Raw genomic sequence first — 20,259 nt, 5'->3', positions numbered from 1 at the left:
TGTTGAGCAACTTTAGATGTGAAAGAGCATCTGGGTTGATAATAAGCCTCTGTCTTTCAAAACTCCCCAGTTGCTCTTTGATGGAATCTTCCTTGGAGAAAAGTAACCAACTTATGATATTCAGATCTGCTGCTACATTTCCACTTTGGTCCAAGTACAGTTTCTCCCAAGAAAAATTGCAAAACTCAATCTTCTCCAGAAAGGGATGGAACTAGAATTGAAACATCCAGGAATTTTGAAAGCAACTTGAAACATCCTAAAAGGAGGAGCAATTTTATACCTGAGCTAGTGAACGAAAGATGTTCAGTTCCCTCTTCACTATATGCCTTATTAGCAATAGCACTTAGACTTATATACCACTTCACAGTGCTTTTACAGCCCTCTTTAAGTGGTTTATAGAATCAGGATATTGCCCCCAAAAATCTCAGTCCCCATTTTACCAACCGTGGAAGGATAGAAGGCTGAGTCAAACTTGATCTGGTCAGGATCGAACTCCTGGCAGTGAACAGTAAGCTAGGGTTAGGGTAAGGGTTAGGGTTAGGGTTAGGGTTAGGGTTAGGGTTAGGGTTAGGGTTAGGGTTAGGGTTAGGGTTAGGGTTAGGGTTAGGGTTAGGGTTAGGGTTAGGGTAAGGGTAAGGGTAAGGGTTAGAGTCAATGCAAAGGCTTTAACTGGACTCTTGCAGTGAGAAGGATTAGGTGAAATTCTCACAGGTTTAGCTGAAATTTATGAATATAAAATTTGATTATGCTAATTACAAACCCATATGTACAGGTTTTTATTTACAATGTATACATTTTAAATAATTTTATAATAGCAGTGTTTAATATAAAAATATAATTGTCTCAGTGCCTGCTCTGTGAACTAAATATGGCCTGTGCTTGGTCAAACCTGTTGGTTTTTTGTAGAACAATGGTTCTCCTACATCAGCATTGGATTTTTTTTCTAAATAGGAAATAGGTATGATGGATCCTTCTCAGGACCCCATACCTGCCATGGCTCTAGCCTTACAGCCCCCAATCTCTCTTTCGTCTCCATTTTTCTCCTCCTAGATATTGAGGAATATGCAACATTCAAGACATGGGCCAGAGTCTTAACAACAGTATAAAAACGGTGGTCATTTTGCATCTGAATTCTATTCTTTTTCTCTTGCATGTCCAGTGGTGCTATCTGGGTGCATCGTCTCCGGCCCTTGACAGAAAGGACATGCTTTGAAAAAGAACAGTGAAAAGACTGGTCTTCAAATTTGGAATCCTTGAAAAGATTGGGTTGAAAGGAGTCATTATTTGGCCATTTTCTTTCCTGAAAAGCAAAGACCCAAATGCTATGGATATATTTGAAATCTGTATGCCTTGTAATTGTCAATTTCTCCACAATTGTGGTGATCCAGACTTTCCCTTCAATGGGTCCTGGCAAACCTTCAATTGCTAAATGGATGTGGCGAACTCTATCCACAATGGAAGCAAATTCTATGAAGTGAACAAAGACATTGACTTTTCTCCACTTAGAGATGGCATTTCTGAGAGGTTCTGTATGTCTAGTCATTGAGATAACCACACAAATTCCATTTCTGACAAGCATAGGAGTGAAAGTTCTCATGAAATTCTCTCCCTCCTCTGTGTCTGTTGCAAAGAGACCAATCAAAGTCCATCTGAAATGGAGGAGGAGTTGGACAATTCCTGGATACTGGATTCCATTTTGGGGGAGCATCTGATGGAAAAAAGGAATTTGACTTTTATCACTCAGAGCCTCTGAAACAATTCCATAACTGATCTGAAGAAGCAATGAAGAATCGTGTATTATGGTTAGATCAGATCAAGTGCAAAATGAAAGCTTTTAACACATCCAATGTGGTTCTCACAAATATATTAGAATAGTCCAGCAGTCACCAACTGGTGGTCCAAGGACCACTGGTGGTCTGCGAGAAAATTTTGGTGGTCTGTAGAAAAATTATTTGCATTTTTATATTGCACTAAATACTATTTATCTTTTTTTTAAAAAAAAAATCTTATTAGTTGTCCACAGGATTTAAAATTATGAATTTAGTGGTCCCTGAGTTCCGAAAGATTGGTGACCCTTGGAATAGTCTATTGTTCTTAACCCTTAAGCCATATCAACATAAAGAATACAAAATGCAGAATATTAATAAGATTGAATATAATCATTTGTCTAATCTGAGGTCTGAGATACTGCTCTTCCTCTTTTCTAATAAAATTGACATTCAGATAATAGACATGCTATGTCTTCTATCTCTAGAGCACTGCAAATACAATCAGTCCATTTTAGAGATTTAATTAAATGTTCCATATTTAACATTGTGTCCAGTTGCTCAAGTCTTGCTCGAGTAAATGTTTAGACCTCCTCCCCACTCTGGATCCCAATTCCTAGCCATGACAAAGGACATGAGAAAAGCAGTTCATGATATCCATAGAAAAGATATGATTGAATCTATTACCCACCCACCAACAACTTTCCCACTTTGCCAGATAAAGAAACAAAAAAACAAACCTGTGGAACTTTGTAGGTGCCTACTAATGTTGACATCTGAATGGAGATGTCATCAAGAGATCCATCAAGAACAGCCATCAGGTTGTCCTTCTTTCCACAGCTGTAGTTGGGAACATTGCCTTCTCCAGTCGATAGAATGTCCAGCAAGGCATCTGAAGTGCCAAGGGTGTTGAAATAATTGTCATGGATGTTGTAGCCAAGTGTGAGATTGTACAAAAGCTGAGATTTCTTATTGACTTGCTGAATGGCAAAAATGAAGCTTAGGATTCTTTCTGGATCAGTAAATAAACTACTGTAAAAAAATGTTCATCATAGCATCATCTCTAACAACAACAACAAAACATATTTTCATTTGTTCCTCTTTCTCTCCACAAGTCCATTCAGTCTTAAGCCAAAAGTGTCCAAAACAAGAATCAAATGATCGTCACCCATCACCGTTTAATTGTTATGAGTGTTGAGAACGTAGGATGGAGTTTTAATATTTAAAATATATCATTATTTGTAATGTAATTTGTAATTACATTATTTGTAATTATTTTTAATTTGTGCAATGACCAAGATTCAAAATTATTCAATCATTAAAATAGAGTCATCAGCAAAGAGGACTTATAAATGATCCAGAAAAGCCATTCTAAAAACAAGCCATCCTCAATTCTGTACCAGGGTTAGGCATTGAATATCAATGAATGGTTATAAAAATAGGAAAATGGGTGGGGCAGAGGAAATTACAAACTTTTCAATAAGCTAGTTGTGATTAACTCAGGATTGTACGAGAGGGGGAAATAATTTGGAATTGGGGGGGCGGGGTTGTTCCATCTGTGGATTTTGGTCTCTTAAAATAAGACGTAAGAGAGAATCCATGGAAATCCAAATGATTCAAAAAATTAAACAGGTTCTGCAATATAAGAGTAACTGAAAGAAACGAAGAAGAGTGTTAGGACTGCAAATGGAAGGAATGCAACTCCATCACACTGAATGACTTACGAGGCAGCTTGAGTATAAGGAGCTGTGCTGAAAGACAGTATTATATGGGATATTAATGTGGCAAAGGAGACAATACTAATGAGGTGATCTCCTGGCCTGTAATAGCTCCATATGTTTTTTCCCTCATGTTCCTCCAAACTCAGCAGGCACTTCATTCTCAGCTTCCCAGAGACTGGCTGGGACATCAGCAGCAGCAGAAGCAGAAGGAGGAGGCCCATAATTCATGGGGCTGAATCAATCCCCTTCCTGTTTCTAAGGAAGAACAAGAGAGTTCAAAGAATTCAAAGCACTGTCACAAGATGAAAATGAGATTAACTTTCTTGACTGAGAGAGAGATAAATAGAACTGTACCTGGAAAGGAGAAAAAGGAAAGTACATTCAAGAAACACAGTCAATGAATGTCCCAAAATTTGTGCCACATGGAGTTTGACCTGAGACATTTATCCTTATTTCATGTAAGATTCCTTTCAAGTTGCTTCAGTCTGTTGTTTACATCAAAGGCGATCACTGGAAAAATATCAGGAGAGATCTTACAGAGCTGGATTTTAATAATTACTGTAAGAAGCAACATCTCCTCTGAGGATCCTGAACTACTTCTGGGCCTCCATGTGCGGAGGAGAAGCTGGAGAAAAGCATAGTGAGAAATCATAGATATACCCCTAGAGGGCACTGGTCTGAAGTGGTTGTGGTCCTTCCTTTCTGGACATGTCTACAAAGTGATGCTAAAGAACGATAGTTCAACGCCCAGGAAATAGGGTGTTGTCCTTCAATGTACTCTCTTGTCTCCAGAGACTCCTGAGGAATGTCACCCAGAACTATTGAGTTTGGTTCCACATTAGTGTCAGAGTTGGAAACTATCTTTTACATTTGGGCCCTTTCTACTGTGGGAAAATGGCTGGGGGGATTGCATAGAGTATGGGTGATATGTAGTCAAAATAACATTCTTTTCTCAGAGAGTCAAGGCCACCTTGCTCTGCAGCTGTGATGAGGTGACTGGGAGGCATCTCCAGTTTTGGATGGTGCCTGATTGGATCATGTGATGGACGTGTGGGTGCAAGGCGAAGGGACTTTCTTTTGGGCAGGAAAATCCTGGAAATTTTCAGATTCGGGTTTTCCCAGATGTGCCAATATGACATCTCTAATAAAATGGAACTTTGAAGAAATTCAAGTTTCGGAGTTTTCTTTCATTGGCAGTGTTACTTGGAACCCTGACACTTAGGTTGATGACGCTTAATTCTATTTTTTAAAAAAGATTTTTATTTCTTATACACATATTGTTAATGTACATTCTCTTGTCCATAATTAATCATACATATACATATTTTTCTAAAGAAAACATAACAATAAAACATTTTAATTACATTCGGAGTTGCTCTTCTACCCTTTCCCCCCCTCATTTTACAACAAACCTTCTTCTCCTTCTTTCTTTCCCTTCCCTACCTCCTCTCCTCTCCTACTTTCTTCCTTCCTCCTCTCCTTCCTCTTCCCTACTTCCCCTTCCTTTCCCCCACTTCTCCCCTCTTTTTCCCCTTTCTAACCTTCTCTCCTACTCTTTTCCCCTCTCTTTTCTTCCTCTCCTTTCCCCTTTCTTCCATTCCTCTCTCTCCCTATCCTCTTCTCTCTTACTCTCTACTCCTCTCTTCTTTCTTTCCCCTTTGTTGTCCAATATTTCCTCTATTTGGTATCTGAGCATCCCCAATTTTATATTAATATATACTTTCTTTCAATTTCCTTTCAGTTTTACCTAGTCTGTCCCCTCTATCATCATAATTGTACATTTATATTATAACATTCTTTCTTTCGCCCCCACCCACCCATCCCCCTTTTCCATTTAGTCCGGTGTCATCTGAGTTTCTATTTCTTTTTGTCTTCTCCCTCATTCATCTTTCTCTTATCTAATTTGTTTATCTATCATCTTTTATTCATATTTCTTTTCTAACCATACATAGAATCTTCCCCATATCTTGAAATACACTGATTCCTCCTTATCTTTTATTCTTAGAGTTAATCTATTCCTTTCTGCACAGTCTAAAATCTGCTTTATTACTTCACCTTCTGATGGGATTTTCTCTGTCTTCCAATTTTGTGCAAATACAATTCTTGCTGCTGTTATTATGTGTATAACTAGATACATATCTTCTCTGCTTTATCGCTCTGGCAAAACTCCCAATAAAAAAATCTCTGGTTTTAATTCTATACGTTCGTGTAACATTTCCTCTAACCATATCTGTATTCTAAACCAATACTTTTTTGCTTCTCTGCATGACCACCACATATGAAAATATGATCCTGGCAAATGCGAACATTTCCAACATTTAACTGATTTATCTTTAAACATTTTTGCTAGCCTTTCTGGCAGCATATGTCATCTATAAAACAATTTATATAAATTTTCTTTATATGCAGTTGTCATTGTCAATTTGTAATTCCTTTCCCATTATTGTTGCCATTTCTCTAATTCTATTGTATAACCAAAATTTTTCGGCCATGTTATCATTATCTCTTTTACTTCTTCATCATCTAATCTAACTTGCAGTAAGTAATTATACAATCTTTTAATCATTTTTTTCATCTTTTCCAGTCATTATCTCATCTAATTCTGATTCCCCCAGATTAAAACCATATTGTTTCAAGTCTTTATCATATCTTGTATTTGCAGTCATGTATACCGATCAGTCTCAATCCCTTCTTTTTCTAAATCTTGTTTCTGTTTTAGTTCTCCCTTCTCTGTTAAAATATACTTATATCTTACAATATTGTCCATGTTAATCATATTAGGATGTTTCAACGCTTCTATTGTTGAAAGCCACTTTGGTATTTCTGTATAATGTTTTTCTTTCACTCTCACCCATACTGTTAACAAACCATTCCTTACACAATGTCTCTGGAAGTATCCATGTATTCTATTTTTCCCGTACCATAAGAAAGCATGCCAACCTAATTGTAAAGCATGTCCCTCCAAGGTCAATAGTCTTGTATTTCTCAATAAAATCCATTCTTTGACCCACGTTAACATCGCCGCTTGATGATAAAGTTCCCAGTTTGGTAGACCAAATCCTCCTCTAGTTCTAGAATCTTGAAGCACTTTAAGGTTAATTCTTGCTTTTTTTCCTTGCCATATATATTTCCACATCATCTTGTTCAAGCTCTCAGCGTATTTTTTTCTCCAACTTTATTGGAATCGTTTGGGGAAAAAAAAACAAGATTCTTCGTAATATATTCATTTTAATTAATATTATTCTTCCCATTAATGATAAGTGCAGGTTTTTCCATTTTTCCAAATCTGTTTCAATTTGATTTCTCAGTTTATAATAATTATCTTCCTTCACTATATTACATCTTGAAGTTAATTGGATGCTCAAGTATTTCACTTTCTTTACTATTTGAATATCTAACTTCTCCATTAGTTGCTTCTTTTGCTTTTCTCTCATATTTTAACTATAATTTTTGTCTTATCTTTATTGATTTTCAATCCTGCTACTTCTACATATTCCTCTATTTGCTCAATTAACTTTGGGCCCGTGTCTGTTGGTTCTTCCATAATAAATACCAAATCATCCTCAAATGCTTGTAGTTTATATACTCTTCTTTTTAAATTCTCATCCTTTTTATTTCTTTATCTTGTCTTATTTTCCTGTTTAAAATTTCTAAGGTCAGAATAAATAATAGTGGAGATAATGGACATCCTTGTCTAGTTCCTTTTCTTATATCTACTTTCTCTGTCATTTCACTGTTCATTATTATTTTACCCAATTGGTCTTTATATATAAACCGTATTGATAAATCTGTCCCCCAAATCCATCTTTTGTAATTGTAAAATCATAAATTGCCAATTCACATTATCAAATGCTTTCTGCGCATCTAAAAATAACAATGCCATTTGTTTCTCTGAATGTGCTTCATAGTATTCCAATGTATCCAAAATAATTCTTATATTGTTTCTAATCTGTTTTTTAGGCAAAAAGCCATTCTGATCTGAATGTATGAATTCATTTAACAACCTCTTCAATCTCTCTGCCATAATTGATGCAAATATTTTATAATTTGCATTTAATAATGACATTGGTCTATAATTCTTTATTTGTTGTAAATCTGTTTCTTCTTTTGGTTTAAGAATTATATATGCCTCCATCCATGAGTTTGGAACCTTAGCTTTTACTAATAAATCCTTAAATACTTGTAACATTGTATTGCTTAGTACATCTTGCAATTTTTTATATAGTTCTGCTGGTAGACCATCTGGTCCCGGGGTTTTTCCATTCTTCTGCTTTTTAATTCCCTCCATCAATTCCATCATTGATATTCTTTCATCTAATGCTTTTTCGCTCATCGATTTTTCCAAATATTGTTCTATTTTCCCCTCTGCTATCTGCTCTTGTTGATATAATTTCTTATAATATTCCTCAATTATTTTTTTCTTTTCTTCATTCTGGTAACACATCTTTCCATCTTGATCTAATAATTGATTTATCAGTTTCCTTTCTCTTTCCTTCTTCATTTTATATGCCAGCCATCTTCCTGGTTTATTTGCATTTTCAAAGAAATTTTGCTTTGTTGATTTTATTTTCTTTGCCGGCTCTTCGTTCTCTATTAAATTCAAATTGTATTTTTTCAAGTCCATTAAATTTTTATTTTTTTTGTCTTGTGGGTATTTTTGCAACTCTTTCTCTAATTTCTTATATTCCTCCTCCAACTTCTTTTGAGTTTGTCTATTCTGTTTATTTCTTTTTCCTGTATAGGTCATTACCAACCCCCTTATATATGCTTTACTGGTGTCCCATACGTTTTGCAATGATGTATCTTCTTTTCTATTCTCTTTAAAGAAAAAAGTCAATTCTTTTTCCATATATTGTATAGTCTTTCTCATTTAATAAGCTTTGATTTAATTTCCATCTCATTCTTTTTCTCTGTCCTTTCCATGTCATCGTTATTGGGTTGTGGTCTGCCCATATATTTACTTCTATATCAATCTTATGTATCTTGGATATTAAATCTGTTGACATCCACATCATATCTATTCTTGACCATGACATATGCCTATATGAATAAAATGTATATTGCTTCTCCTTTAAGTTCCTTTTTCTCCAAGCATCTTGTAAACTTAGTTCATCTATCACTGTAAAAATGCTTTAAGAAGTGTCTTCCTTGACTTTTTATTCACTTTTGTAGATTTATAGTCCAGTTCATTATCATCAATCGCATTAAATTCTCCTATTGTGCATATCTTCATCTTCATATTCTAATATTCTCCTGTGTAATTTTGCATAAAATTCTTCTTGATTTTCATTTGGAGCATAGATACCCACAAGTAGGGTTTTTTTTTTATGATTCATTACAATTTCCACCATTAATACTCTCCCTTCCTCATCCTCAAATATTTGTTTGGATTAAATTGTCTGTTTAATGTAAAATGTTACTCCTCTCTTGCTTTGACAAGCCAATGCTTTATACAATGTCCCCAATTTTATTTGCTCTAAAAGTTTTTTGTGTTACTTTCTAATATGAACTTCTTGTAAACATATAATTTCTACTTTTAATTTCTCTAATTTGTTAAATGTTCTTCTTTTTATTGCTGAATTTTATCCATTTATATTCAAAGATATTATTTTAATTTCTTCTTCCATTTCTTATTTATTTGCTTGTTTTGTCAATCTAGTCGTTCTTATCTCCCTTTGTTCTTTAACTTCTTTCGCTCTTTCTCTTTGTCTTATAGCTCTCTCTTCTTGTTCTTTAGTTGTCTCTTTTGGTTGTTCTTTTTTTTCCTCCAGTTGCCCCTCCCCTCTTTCATCTCTCAATCTTTCTTTCTCTTGGCCACCTATGTGTTGTTCATAAAATAACTCTGCTTTTTCTATTGTATCCAATCTATATCTTTGTTCTTGCCAATTCACGAATATTCCTTCTGGTATCAACCATCTGAAATTTATTCCTCTTTTAATCAAACATTTCGTGAGAAATTGATATTCTTTTCTCAGATCTCTCACTCTTCTTGGAATTTGATTCAGTACCACTACTTCTCTCCCTTTGTGCTTTATCATTGCATTTCTGATTAACTGCAATATCTCTGCTCTCAATGTTTTCTTAATGAATCTAACATGAATTTCTCTAGGCAGATTATTCCTCATTGTGTATCTTGTGTGCACTCTGTATATCTCATCAATCCCATGTAATATCCTTTCTTTACTTTCTTCCATTACTTCTGCTAATATCTCTACAATTTTCTCTGCTAAATTTTCTCCCTTTTCTTCTTCAATGTTTTGGAATCTTAAATAATAATCAGTTTTATCCATTTCCAATGTTATTATTGTCTTTTCCTGATTTTTATCAGTAATTGTAAATCAATAATCCATCTCTTCAACCTTTTTCTCCGTTGCTTCTGCTTTTTCTTCCACTTGCTGCAATTGTTGTTCATTTTTCCCTAGCATCTCTTTAACTTCTTTCAATTCCTCTATTTTTCCATTCTCCCATCTATCTTGTCTAGTCCTGCCTTGAGATCTTCATATATACTCTGTAGCATATTTTTTAATTCCGTATTGATTTTCTCTTACTGTGGCGTAGTTTCTGTTGCCTTTTGCCCCATAGAGCAAGATGCTGTTGATATTGATGGTGATGATAGATCACCATTTATAATCTAAAATAATCCAATTCTTAGGTTCAGGCTTCCCCTTTATTTATATTCCAATTTCAAATTTCAAATCTGCTCCCAAATCAATCTCTTCAGGTTCTTAATACCTTAATCCACAGAGGTTTAATCCATTAAAAAAGAAAGAAAGGTTATATTTTAAAAAAGAAAACAAAAAACAAAAAAGAGAATAAAAGATCCGAACAAAAATAAGAATTCTCCATTAAAAATTTCAAAACCAAAATGTACCACTCAAAATATCCAACCAGGCAATAAAAAGATGAAGAAAGTATAAAATATGGTCTCATAAGAAAAAGTTTTTTAAAAAACCCCCAAAAACCCAATACCAATCACCAAAAAAATTAATCCAGGAAGAAGAAGCCTTGATAAAAAAAAGGAAAAGAAAAAACAGAAAAGGAAAAAAGTATATATTCCAAAATACCACTGTTCCAAAATATTCCAAAATTTATAAATCCACCAGGTGAAAGAACCAGACAGCTCTTACAAAAGCTTTCATACTTTTTCCCCTTCTCTCTTCTTCTGTTACAAAATCACAAGACCATTTTTATCAAATTCATTCTTGCCAGTTTCCAAAACATTGTCCAAGGTTATTTCACACTCCTCTTCTCCTTAGTTCAATATATCTATTTAATTTTCTCTATTACCACTAGATGGCACTACAATTCACATAGAATAGAATAGAATAGAATAGAATAGAATAGAATAGAATAGAATAGAATAGAATAGAATAGAATAGAATAGAATAGAATAGAATAGAATAGAATATGAAGGGATCTTGGAGGTCTTCTAGTCCAACCCCCTCCCCAGGCAGGAAACCCTACACCACTTCAAACAAATGATTATCCAACATCTCCTTTAAAATGTCCAGTATTGGAGCATTCACAACTTCTGCAGGCAAGTTGTTGCACTGATTAATTGTTCTAAATGTCAGGAAATTTCTCCTTAGTTCTAGTTGCTTCTCTCCTTGATTAGTTTCCACCCATTGCTTCTTGTTCTACCCTCAGGTGCTTTGGAGAATAGTTTGACTCCCTCTTCTTTGTGGCAACCCCTGAAATATTGGAACACTGCTATTATGTCTCCCCTAGTTCTTCTTTTCATTAAACTAAACATACCCAGTTCCTGCAACTGTTCTTCATATGTTTTAGCCTCCAGTCCCCTAATCATGTTTATTGCTCTTCTCTGCACTCTTTCTAGAGTCTCAACATCTTTTTTACATCATGGCAACCAAAACTGAATGCAATATTCCAAGTGTGGCCTTACCAAGGCATTATAAAGTGGTATTAACACTTCATGTGATCTTGATTCTATCCCTCTGTTTATTAAAAAATAGTCCATTCACTTTTCTTCCTCCAACTTTAAACTCCCAGCTACAAAACTTAACTTTCCAAAATACAATTCATTAGCCTGCCCCCCAAAAAATCTCTTTGCCCAATCTGCTTTCAATTCATTAAATTAATTTTTCAAACTTTCTTCCATTAGTCTTTATTAATGGCTTCCACTTCTTAGCCACTATTCCGGAAGTGGGGAGGTAGCCTTCTTTCCACTCCCTCCCCTCTTCTCTTCTCTTGTTTCTCTTCTCTTGTTTCTCTCAAGTCAAAAAAAAATTTAAAGTTCAGGAGTAGAATATAAAAAAGGAATCTTGTTTCCAAGACCTCAATTCTCACCCAGATGATAACCTCGTTCATTTCTTCTGTCTCTTCCTGTGTGGCCGCCCCAGCTTTTGACAGCTCCTAATGGCTGCCTTCCCTCGCCACTGAGTCAGAGGCTGATCGTCGGCGCTTCAGGGAATTTGCAATTTCCCTGTCCATGCCAGCCTGTGCCTCCATTTTTCACTGTCCCTACAGGACAGCTATGTTCCCTTGGGATCCCCAAAAATGGCTGAGATATCAGTATTCCTCCAGAGGCCTGGAATTCCACGCCATACCACCATGATGCTGGCCATGCCAGGGAAGGAATACAATCATAGCAGCAAATTGGTTCTTCTTTCCGAGCCCGTTTTACAAATCCAGGGTGACAATTATCCACACATTTGGACTGAGGCAGAGACTAAGCAGAAAAACAAAATTCATTCCAAAACATCTGCCAAATTTTTATTTATTAGATTGATTTATGATTAAAATAAAATGAAACTGTGCTTAAGAAAGACACTTCTGAGCAATAGATCACGAAAACATAAAACATTGTAAAGCCACTCCCCTTTGAAAATTATCCAAATCCTTGCTCCAGTTAAGATATGAAGAAAAAATTCAGCACAGACTAGGGTGTCAACTTCAAATGAAGTCTTATTTAGTTATATCTGTACACTTATATTTTCATTACATACAGCTGCCACGCTCTTGAAATAAGACTAACAATTACTGCCTAGTTTCTAGAATTATAGTGAGGATGAGTGGAGATGAAATCATGAGAATATGTCACTTAAAAGGGTTAGCTAGGCATGTTTTCCTGCAGCCCAAGGGACATGAGTATGAACCCTGTGTGGGAAAGAGATATTTCTAAGGCCAAGTGAGCAGGGGTGGATTGTAAAATTTTTTAGTACCGGTTATGTGGGCGTGGCTTATTTTGTGGGCATGGCTTGATGGTCATGTGACACTGGGTGTGGCTTGATGGTCATCTGACTGGGTGGGTGTGGCCAACTCAATGTCACTCACGTCAATGGGTGCCTCGCCTGGCCCCTCCCCTCCCAGCCATTCCTTGTCACACCCAGCCTCAACGTATCTATAATTCTGTAAAAATATTGTTCACCTTTTTCCAAATTTATGATCTACATACTATAGGTGTACTTTCATAGATCACTGAAAGGAGGAAATGGCTCACATGCTTTGCCCAAGAGTGTGATAGGCAACAGGCTTTTAAGGGGCTGCCAGAAAGAAGGGGGGGCAATGTATTTTCCAAAGCACCAGAAGGTAAAACAAGAAGCAATGGATGGAAACTGAACAAAGAGAGAAGCAACCTAAAACTAAGGAGAAACTTCCTGGCAGTGAGAATCAATATAGGTGCAGAAATAGTTCAGTCATAATTTCACATATAAAATAGTCATTCGTGAATATCGTTCAAAACAGTCATTAGTATTATGGCTGATGTTTATGGCTGAAGCCTAAAAGTCCAAGATCACAAGAGTGCTTCTTTCTCTGTATGTATACAAAGCATCACATACCAGGAATAGCATATTAAGATGGATTTATGCAACCTGATGTACAAAATAAACACACACATATTTATGCTCTGGACTATAGACATTGAATGCATGTAAATCCCTGAAAAATATGTGGTAGCCCTGGGCAAAAGAAAGGCAATAAAATCACTCTAGGTGTAGAGACAGTGTAAACTATTAACACATGATAAATAATGGAAGAATTAAGAATATTAGCACAGAGTTTTCTCTCTCTCCCTCTCTCTCTTCCTTCCTCTTTCTTTCTCTTCTATCTCTCTCTCCTTCCCTCTTTTTTTCTTTCTCTCTTTCTGTCTGTCTCTTTCTTTCTTTCTTTCTTTCTTTCTTTCTTTCTTTCTTTCTTTCTTTCTTTCTTTCTTTCTTTCTTTCTTTCTTTCTTCCCTGTATCTTTCTCCCTTTTTCTCTGTCTTTCTTTGTCTCTCTCTCTTCTCTCTTTCACACAGACACACTTCCTCTTTCTTTTTCTTTCTTTCTCTTTCTTTGTCTCTTTCTTCTCTCTCTCTCTCTCTCTCTCTCTCTCTCTCTCTCTCTCTCTCTCTCTCTCTCTCTCATACACACACACACACACACACACACACACACACACACAAAGCTGGTCTGGGCACAAAGTATCTATTGTTACAGAAGTTGTGTGCAGAGTAACACTTTGCCACAGTAAAGAAAAATTTCTTGTGATTGCCAGGCAATTAACCTCTCGTACTCAAGAGAAATTTTTCTTTACTTTGCAAGGTTTTTCCCTGCACACAATGGCTGAGAGACAACCTGGAGCTGCCAGTCTGCGCTCTGCCAGGCGAGCAGAAGAGGGAGTAAACCAGGGATCTGCCGGCTTCCTGTAATCTGCAGTTTACTTGAGAGCACCATGTTCACGAGTAAACCTGCTCACAAGTAAACCGCAGAATAGAGGCAGCCGGCAGATCGCAGGCAGTGAAAGAAACTGCCGCCTCCTACCTCTGTGCATCGAGGAGGCTGAGCAGCAGAGGGAAGAGCACAGGATGGGAGTTGCAGAAATTGGCTGCCAGCAATGCCCTCAGGTGAACATGTTGTGGGTGGGGAGACATGATCCCCACCCCTTAGGAGCCTCAGTTTCCTCGTGAGCACCATTGGCCTTTCTCCCTTCCTCTCCCAGCCAATATTGCTCACAAGTAAACTTCAGCTAGGATCTCCCACATGCTTCCCTCGCAGGCCAGACCAGCTGGGGAAAACGCACAGGAAGAACTCGGGTGCCACAATCTCCTGCATGCTCCCCTCTCTCCCCACGCACATTAGTCCACCACCCACTGCTGATATCACCCCTCCACCAGCTCTCCCTCCCCTGCCCACCCACTGGCCAATGCCCTTCGGCCTTACCTTTGCCAGCAGCAGTGAGCAGAAGTACAGGGCTAGATTTTGCAAGAAGTGGTTGGGCAGAGTGGGTGGGCAGGCAGGGCGAGCGAGCATCAGGTGGGTGGGGTGAGCAAGCGGGGACTGGTTCAGGGGTCTGGCCAGCCAGAGGTCACTACCTGTTCAGGGAACCTCACCAAATTTCCACTATCCATTCTCCCGAACTGGTCCAAACTGGTAGCAACCCACTTCTGCAAGTCAGGTATTTGAGACAAGGTCCTTCCATTGAAGAATTACAGTTTTGTTGTTAGTCGCTACTTGTGTCCAACTCTTTTATCCCCCAAGAACCATAGCACTCCAGGACCCCCTGTCCTCCACTGCCTCCAAAAATTAGAACTACAATTAGATGACATGGAAAGACAGACCCACATTTATTTATTCCTTAAATTTGGAGAATTCTTTGTTTCAGTGGAAGACTTAAGGTAGCTGACAATTAAGATAAATAAATTCCATTCAAGGGGTTTTTATATGGCTTACAAGCCAAAGATCAAATCTAAGTAGCATTTTATTACAAATTGACCCTCATTAATACAAGTGTCAAGAAAGACTTGGGCAAAAGCAGTCAAGGAAATTTTCAGTCCTTCATTTTTCTAGTTTAAGGCATTATCTCATATCAGACAAGTCATTGTGGTTCCATATTGATTGAACACCTTGGATGAACTTCTTAGCAGCAGGTGGCCTACCCCAGTGGGGTGAAACAAAAGCATGAATAATTAATGTGGTCAGATATGGGCTGTTAAAAAATATCTAAGCCTTCTCTTTCAGGGACCCAACACCAACCATACAGACAGAGAAAAATTGCCAATATTTTCAACCACCTTGTTGAGCAACTTTAGCCATGAAAGAGCATCTCGATTGATAATAAGCCTCTGTCTTTCAAAACTCCCCAGTTGCTCTTTGATGGGATCCTCAATGGGGAAAAGTAACCAACTTATGATATTCAGATCTGCTGCTACATTTCCACTTTGGTCCAAATACATTTTCTCCCAAGAAAAATTGCAAAACTCATTCTTCTCCAGAAATGGATGGAACTAGAATTGAAACATCCAGGAATTTTGAAAGCAACTTAAAACATCCTAAAAGGAGGAGCCATTTTAAAGCTGAGTTTGTGAATATGAGAAGTTCAGTCCCCCACTTTCACTATTTGCCTAAATAGCAGTAACACTGGGACTTATATACCACTTCACACTGCTTTTACAGCCCTCTCTAAGTGGTTTATAAAATCAGCATATTTCCCCCAATAATCTGGGTACCCATTTTACCAACCTTGGAAGGATGGAAAGCTAAGTTAACCTTGATCTAGTCAGGATCAGATTCCTGGATGTTAGTAGTGAGTTACGGGTAGGGTTAGGGTAAAGGCCATAGCTAAATGCAAAGACTGAGTAGCCATCAGTCTGAAAAGCCTTAATTGAATTCCTGCAGTGAGGAGGGATTAAGCTAAATGCTCCCAGGTTTAGCTGACAGTTATGAGTATAAAATTCTATCATGCTAATTACAAACCCATAAGTACAGGAATTTATTTACAATGTATACATTTTAAATAATTTTATAATAGCAGTGTTTAATATAAAAATATAATTGTCACATTGCCTGATCTTTGGAACATAATCCTGTGAACGAAATCTGGCCTCCGCTTGGCCAAACCTTTTGGTTTTTTGGAGAAGAATGGTTCCCCTACTTCAGCATTGGATTTTTTTCTAAATAGGAACTAGGTTTGATGGATCCTTGTCAGGACCCCATACCTGCCATGGCTCTAGCCTTGCAGCCCCCAATCTCTCTTTCTTCTCTGTTTTTCTCCTTCTAGATAGTGAGGAATATGCAACATTCAAGACATGGGCCAGAGTCTTAGCAACAGTATAAAAACGGTGTTCATTTTTTATCTGAATTCTATTCTTTTTCTCTTGCATGGCCAGTGGTGCTATCTGGGTGCATCGTCTCCGGCCCTTGACAGAAAGGACATGCTTTGAAAAAGAACAGCGAAAAGACTGGTCTTCAAATTTGGAATCCTGAAAAAGATTGGGTTGAAAGGAGTCATCATCTGGCCATTTTCTTTCCTGAAAAGCAAAGACCCAAATGCTATGGATATATTTGGAAAGTGTTTGCCCTTTTATTGTCATTTTCTCCATGATTGTGGTGATCCAGACTTTCCCTTCAATGGGTCCTGGCAAACCTTCAATTGCTAAATTGATGTGCTTTATTCTATCCACAAAGGAAGCAAATTCTATGAAGTGGACAAAGACATTGACTTTTCTCCACTTAGAGATGGCATTTCTGAGGGGTTCTTTATGTCTAGTCATTGAGAATTGTTGTGAAATAACCACACAAATTCCATTTCTGACAAGCATAGGAGTGAAAGTTCTCATGAAATTCTCTCCCTCCTCTGTGTCTGGTGCAAAGAGACCAATCAAAGTCCATCTGAAATGGAGGAGTACTTGGACAATTCCTGGGTACTGGATCCCATTTTGGGGGAGCATCTGATGGAAAAAAGGAATTTGTCTTTTATCACTCAGAGCATCTGAAACAATTCCATCACTGATCTGAAGAAGCAATGAAGAATGGTGTATTATGATTAGATCAGATCAAGTCCAAAATGCAAGCTTTTAATACCCCCAGTGTGGTTCTCACGAACATATTAGAATAGTCTATTGTTCTTAACCCTTAAGCCATATCAAGATAAAGAATACAAAATGCAGAATATTAGCAAGATTAAATATAATTATTTGTCTAATCTGAGGACTAAGATACTGCTCTTTCTCTATTCTAATAAAATTGACATTCAGATAATAGACATGTTATGTCTTCTATATCTAGAGCACTGCAAATGCAAATCAGTTCATTTTGGAGATTTGCTTAAATGTTCCATATTTAACATTGTGTCCAGTTACTCAAATCTTGCTCGAGTAAATGTTTAGGCCTCCTGTGAATCCCAATCCCTACCCATGACAAAGGCCATGGTGAAAAGCAGCTCATGAATTCCATAGAAAAGATATAATTGAATCTATTACCCACCCACCAACAACCTGCTCACTTTGCCAGATAGAGAAACAAAAAAACAAACCTGTGGGACTTTGTAGGGGCCTACTAATGTTGACATCTGAATGGAGATGTCATCAAGAGATCCATCAAGAACAGCCATCAGGTTGTCCTTCTTTCCACAGCTGTAGTTGGGAACATTGGCTTCTCCAGTAGAGAGCATGTCCAGCAAGGCATCTGAAGTGCCAAGGGTGCTCAAATAATTGTCATGGATGTTGTAGCCAAGTGTGAGATTGTTCAAAAGCTGAGAATTCTTGTTAACTTGTTGAATGGCAAAAATGAAACATAGGATTTTTTCTGGGTAAATAAATGAACTACTGTAAAAAAATATGTTCATGATAGCATCATCTCTAACAACAACAACAAAATTCAGTCTTAAGCCAAAAGTGTCCAACATAAGAATACAATTATAGTCACTAATCACCATTTAATTGTTATGAGTGTTGAGAAGGTGGGATGGAGATTTAATATTTAAAATATATCATTATTTGTAATAGTGCTCATTTTTAATTTGTGAAACGACCAAGATTCAAAATTCAATCATTAAATTCAATCATTAAAATAGAATCATCAGCAAAGAGGACTTATAAATGATCCAGAAAAGCAATTCTAAAAACAAGCCATCCTCTATTCCTGCAATATAGGAATAAGTGAAAGAAAAGCAGAAGAGTGTTAGGACTGCAAATGGAAGGAATGCAACTCCATCACACTGAATGACTTACGAGGGAGCTTGAGGAGCTTAAGGAGCTGTATTGAAAGACAGCATTATTTGGGATATTATTGTGGCAATGGAGACTATGCTAATGAGGTGGTCTCCTGGCCTGTAATAGCTCCGTAGGTTTTTTCCCTCATGTTCCTCCAAACTCAGCAGGCACTTCATTCTCAGCTTCCCAGAGACTGGCTGGGACATCAGCAGCAGCAGAAGCAGAAGGAGGAGGTCCATAATTCATGGGGATGAATCAATCCCCTCCCTGTTTCTAAGGAAGAGCAAGAGCATTCGAAGAATTCAAAGCACCATTCAAAGATGGAAATGAGAGTGACTTTCTTGACTGAGAGAGAGATTAACAGAACTTCACCTGGAAAGGAGAGAAAGGAAAGGCGCATTCAAGAAGCACAGTCTCTGAATGTCCCAAAATATGTGCCACCCGAAGTGTGACCTGAGTCATTTATCCTTTTCTGATGCAAGATCCCTTTCAAGTTGCTTCAGTCTGATGTTTACATCAAAGGTGATCACTGGAGGAATATCAGGAGAGATCTCACAAATCAGGATTTTAATAATTACTGTAAGAAGCAACATCTCCTTTGGGGATCCTGAACTACTTCTGGACCTCTATGTGCAGAGGAAAAGCTGGAGAAAAGCATAGTGAAAAATCATAGATATACCCCTAGAGGGCACTGGTCTGAAGTGGTTGTGGTCCTTCCTTTCTGGACATGTCTAGAAAGTGATGCTGAAGAAAGATAGTTGACACCCAGGAAATTGGGTGTTTTCCTTCAATGTACTCTCTTGTCTCCAGAGACTCCTGGGGAAGATCACCCAGAACTATAGAGTTTGGTTACACCTTAGTGTCAGACGTGGAAGCCATCTTTTACATTTGGGCCTTCAGGCCTGCCACATTTTCTATTGTGGGAATATGGGAGGGGGGATTGCATAGAGCAGTGGTCACCAACCGGTGGTCCGTGGCGTAGTGGTGTTCTACAATAAAATTTTGGTGGTCCGCAGTGCACCCGGGTGGAGGAGCTGCTCCGGTATGAGTAATGGACAGTCCTGTGACTAGAGCTCTGGAATATGGAACTGGCCAGGCAGCTCATGGTGGGGCTGTAAATCTCCGCTGTCGAGGAAGGTTCATGCAACTTGCAACTTTGTAGCACAGCCCTCACCGGCCAGAGTGAGTTAATGGTGCAAAGGGGGGTGGCAGTGCAGGTGGGCCGAAGCAACGGGTGATGGGAACCCCGGACTGTTTCTTCCCCCTGCTGTAGCTTCCTGTCAGCTGAACCCACCAGTAGCTGTCCCCACCCCTTGCCCTCCCTTCCCAGTCACTCCTCGCCTGGCGAGGGAAAGGCAGAGGATGAAGATTTGCTCCATATTCCAGAGTAAGAGTGAAGTTTTGTCTCTTGTTGGATCTCGCAGCCATTTCTTCTGGCCCTTGTTGGTGCTCTGCGCACCTCAGTCTCTCAGGCAGATGCTTGACTTCCTCTCAACCCCAAGACACTGACTGGCCCATGAGATTAGAGAGAGAAAGAGAATCAGAGAGTGAGAGAATCAGAGAGAGAATGAAAGAGAGAGAGAGTGAGAAAGAGTGGAAGAGAGAGAAAGAAAGGGGGAGAGAGATGAGAGAGGGAAAGAGGGGGAAGAGAGATGAGACAGAGAGAAAGAGATGGAGAGAGAGAAAGAGAGAGAGAAAGAGAAAGAGAGAAAGAGAGAGAGAAAGAGAATCAGAGAGAGAGAGAATCAGAGAGAGAATGAAAGAGAAAGAAAGAGAGAGAAAGAGAGAAAGAAAGAGACAGAGAGAATCAGAGAGAGAATGAAAGAGAGAGAATGAGAAA

This window comes from Pituophis catenifer, unplaced genomic scaffold, assembly GCF_029215685.1.
Source record: "Pituophis catenifer annectens isolate HBS135680 unplaced genomic scaffold, rPitCat1.0.hap2 SCAF_2, whole genome shotgun sequence".
Classification (NCBI taxonomy): Eukaryota; Metazoa; Chordata; class Lepidosauria; order Squamata; family Colubridae; genus Pituophis; species Pituophis catenifer.
The sequence above is the reverse complement of the archived record's forward strand: the minus strand, read 5'-3'. Positions refer to the sequence as shown.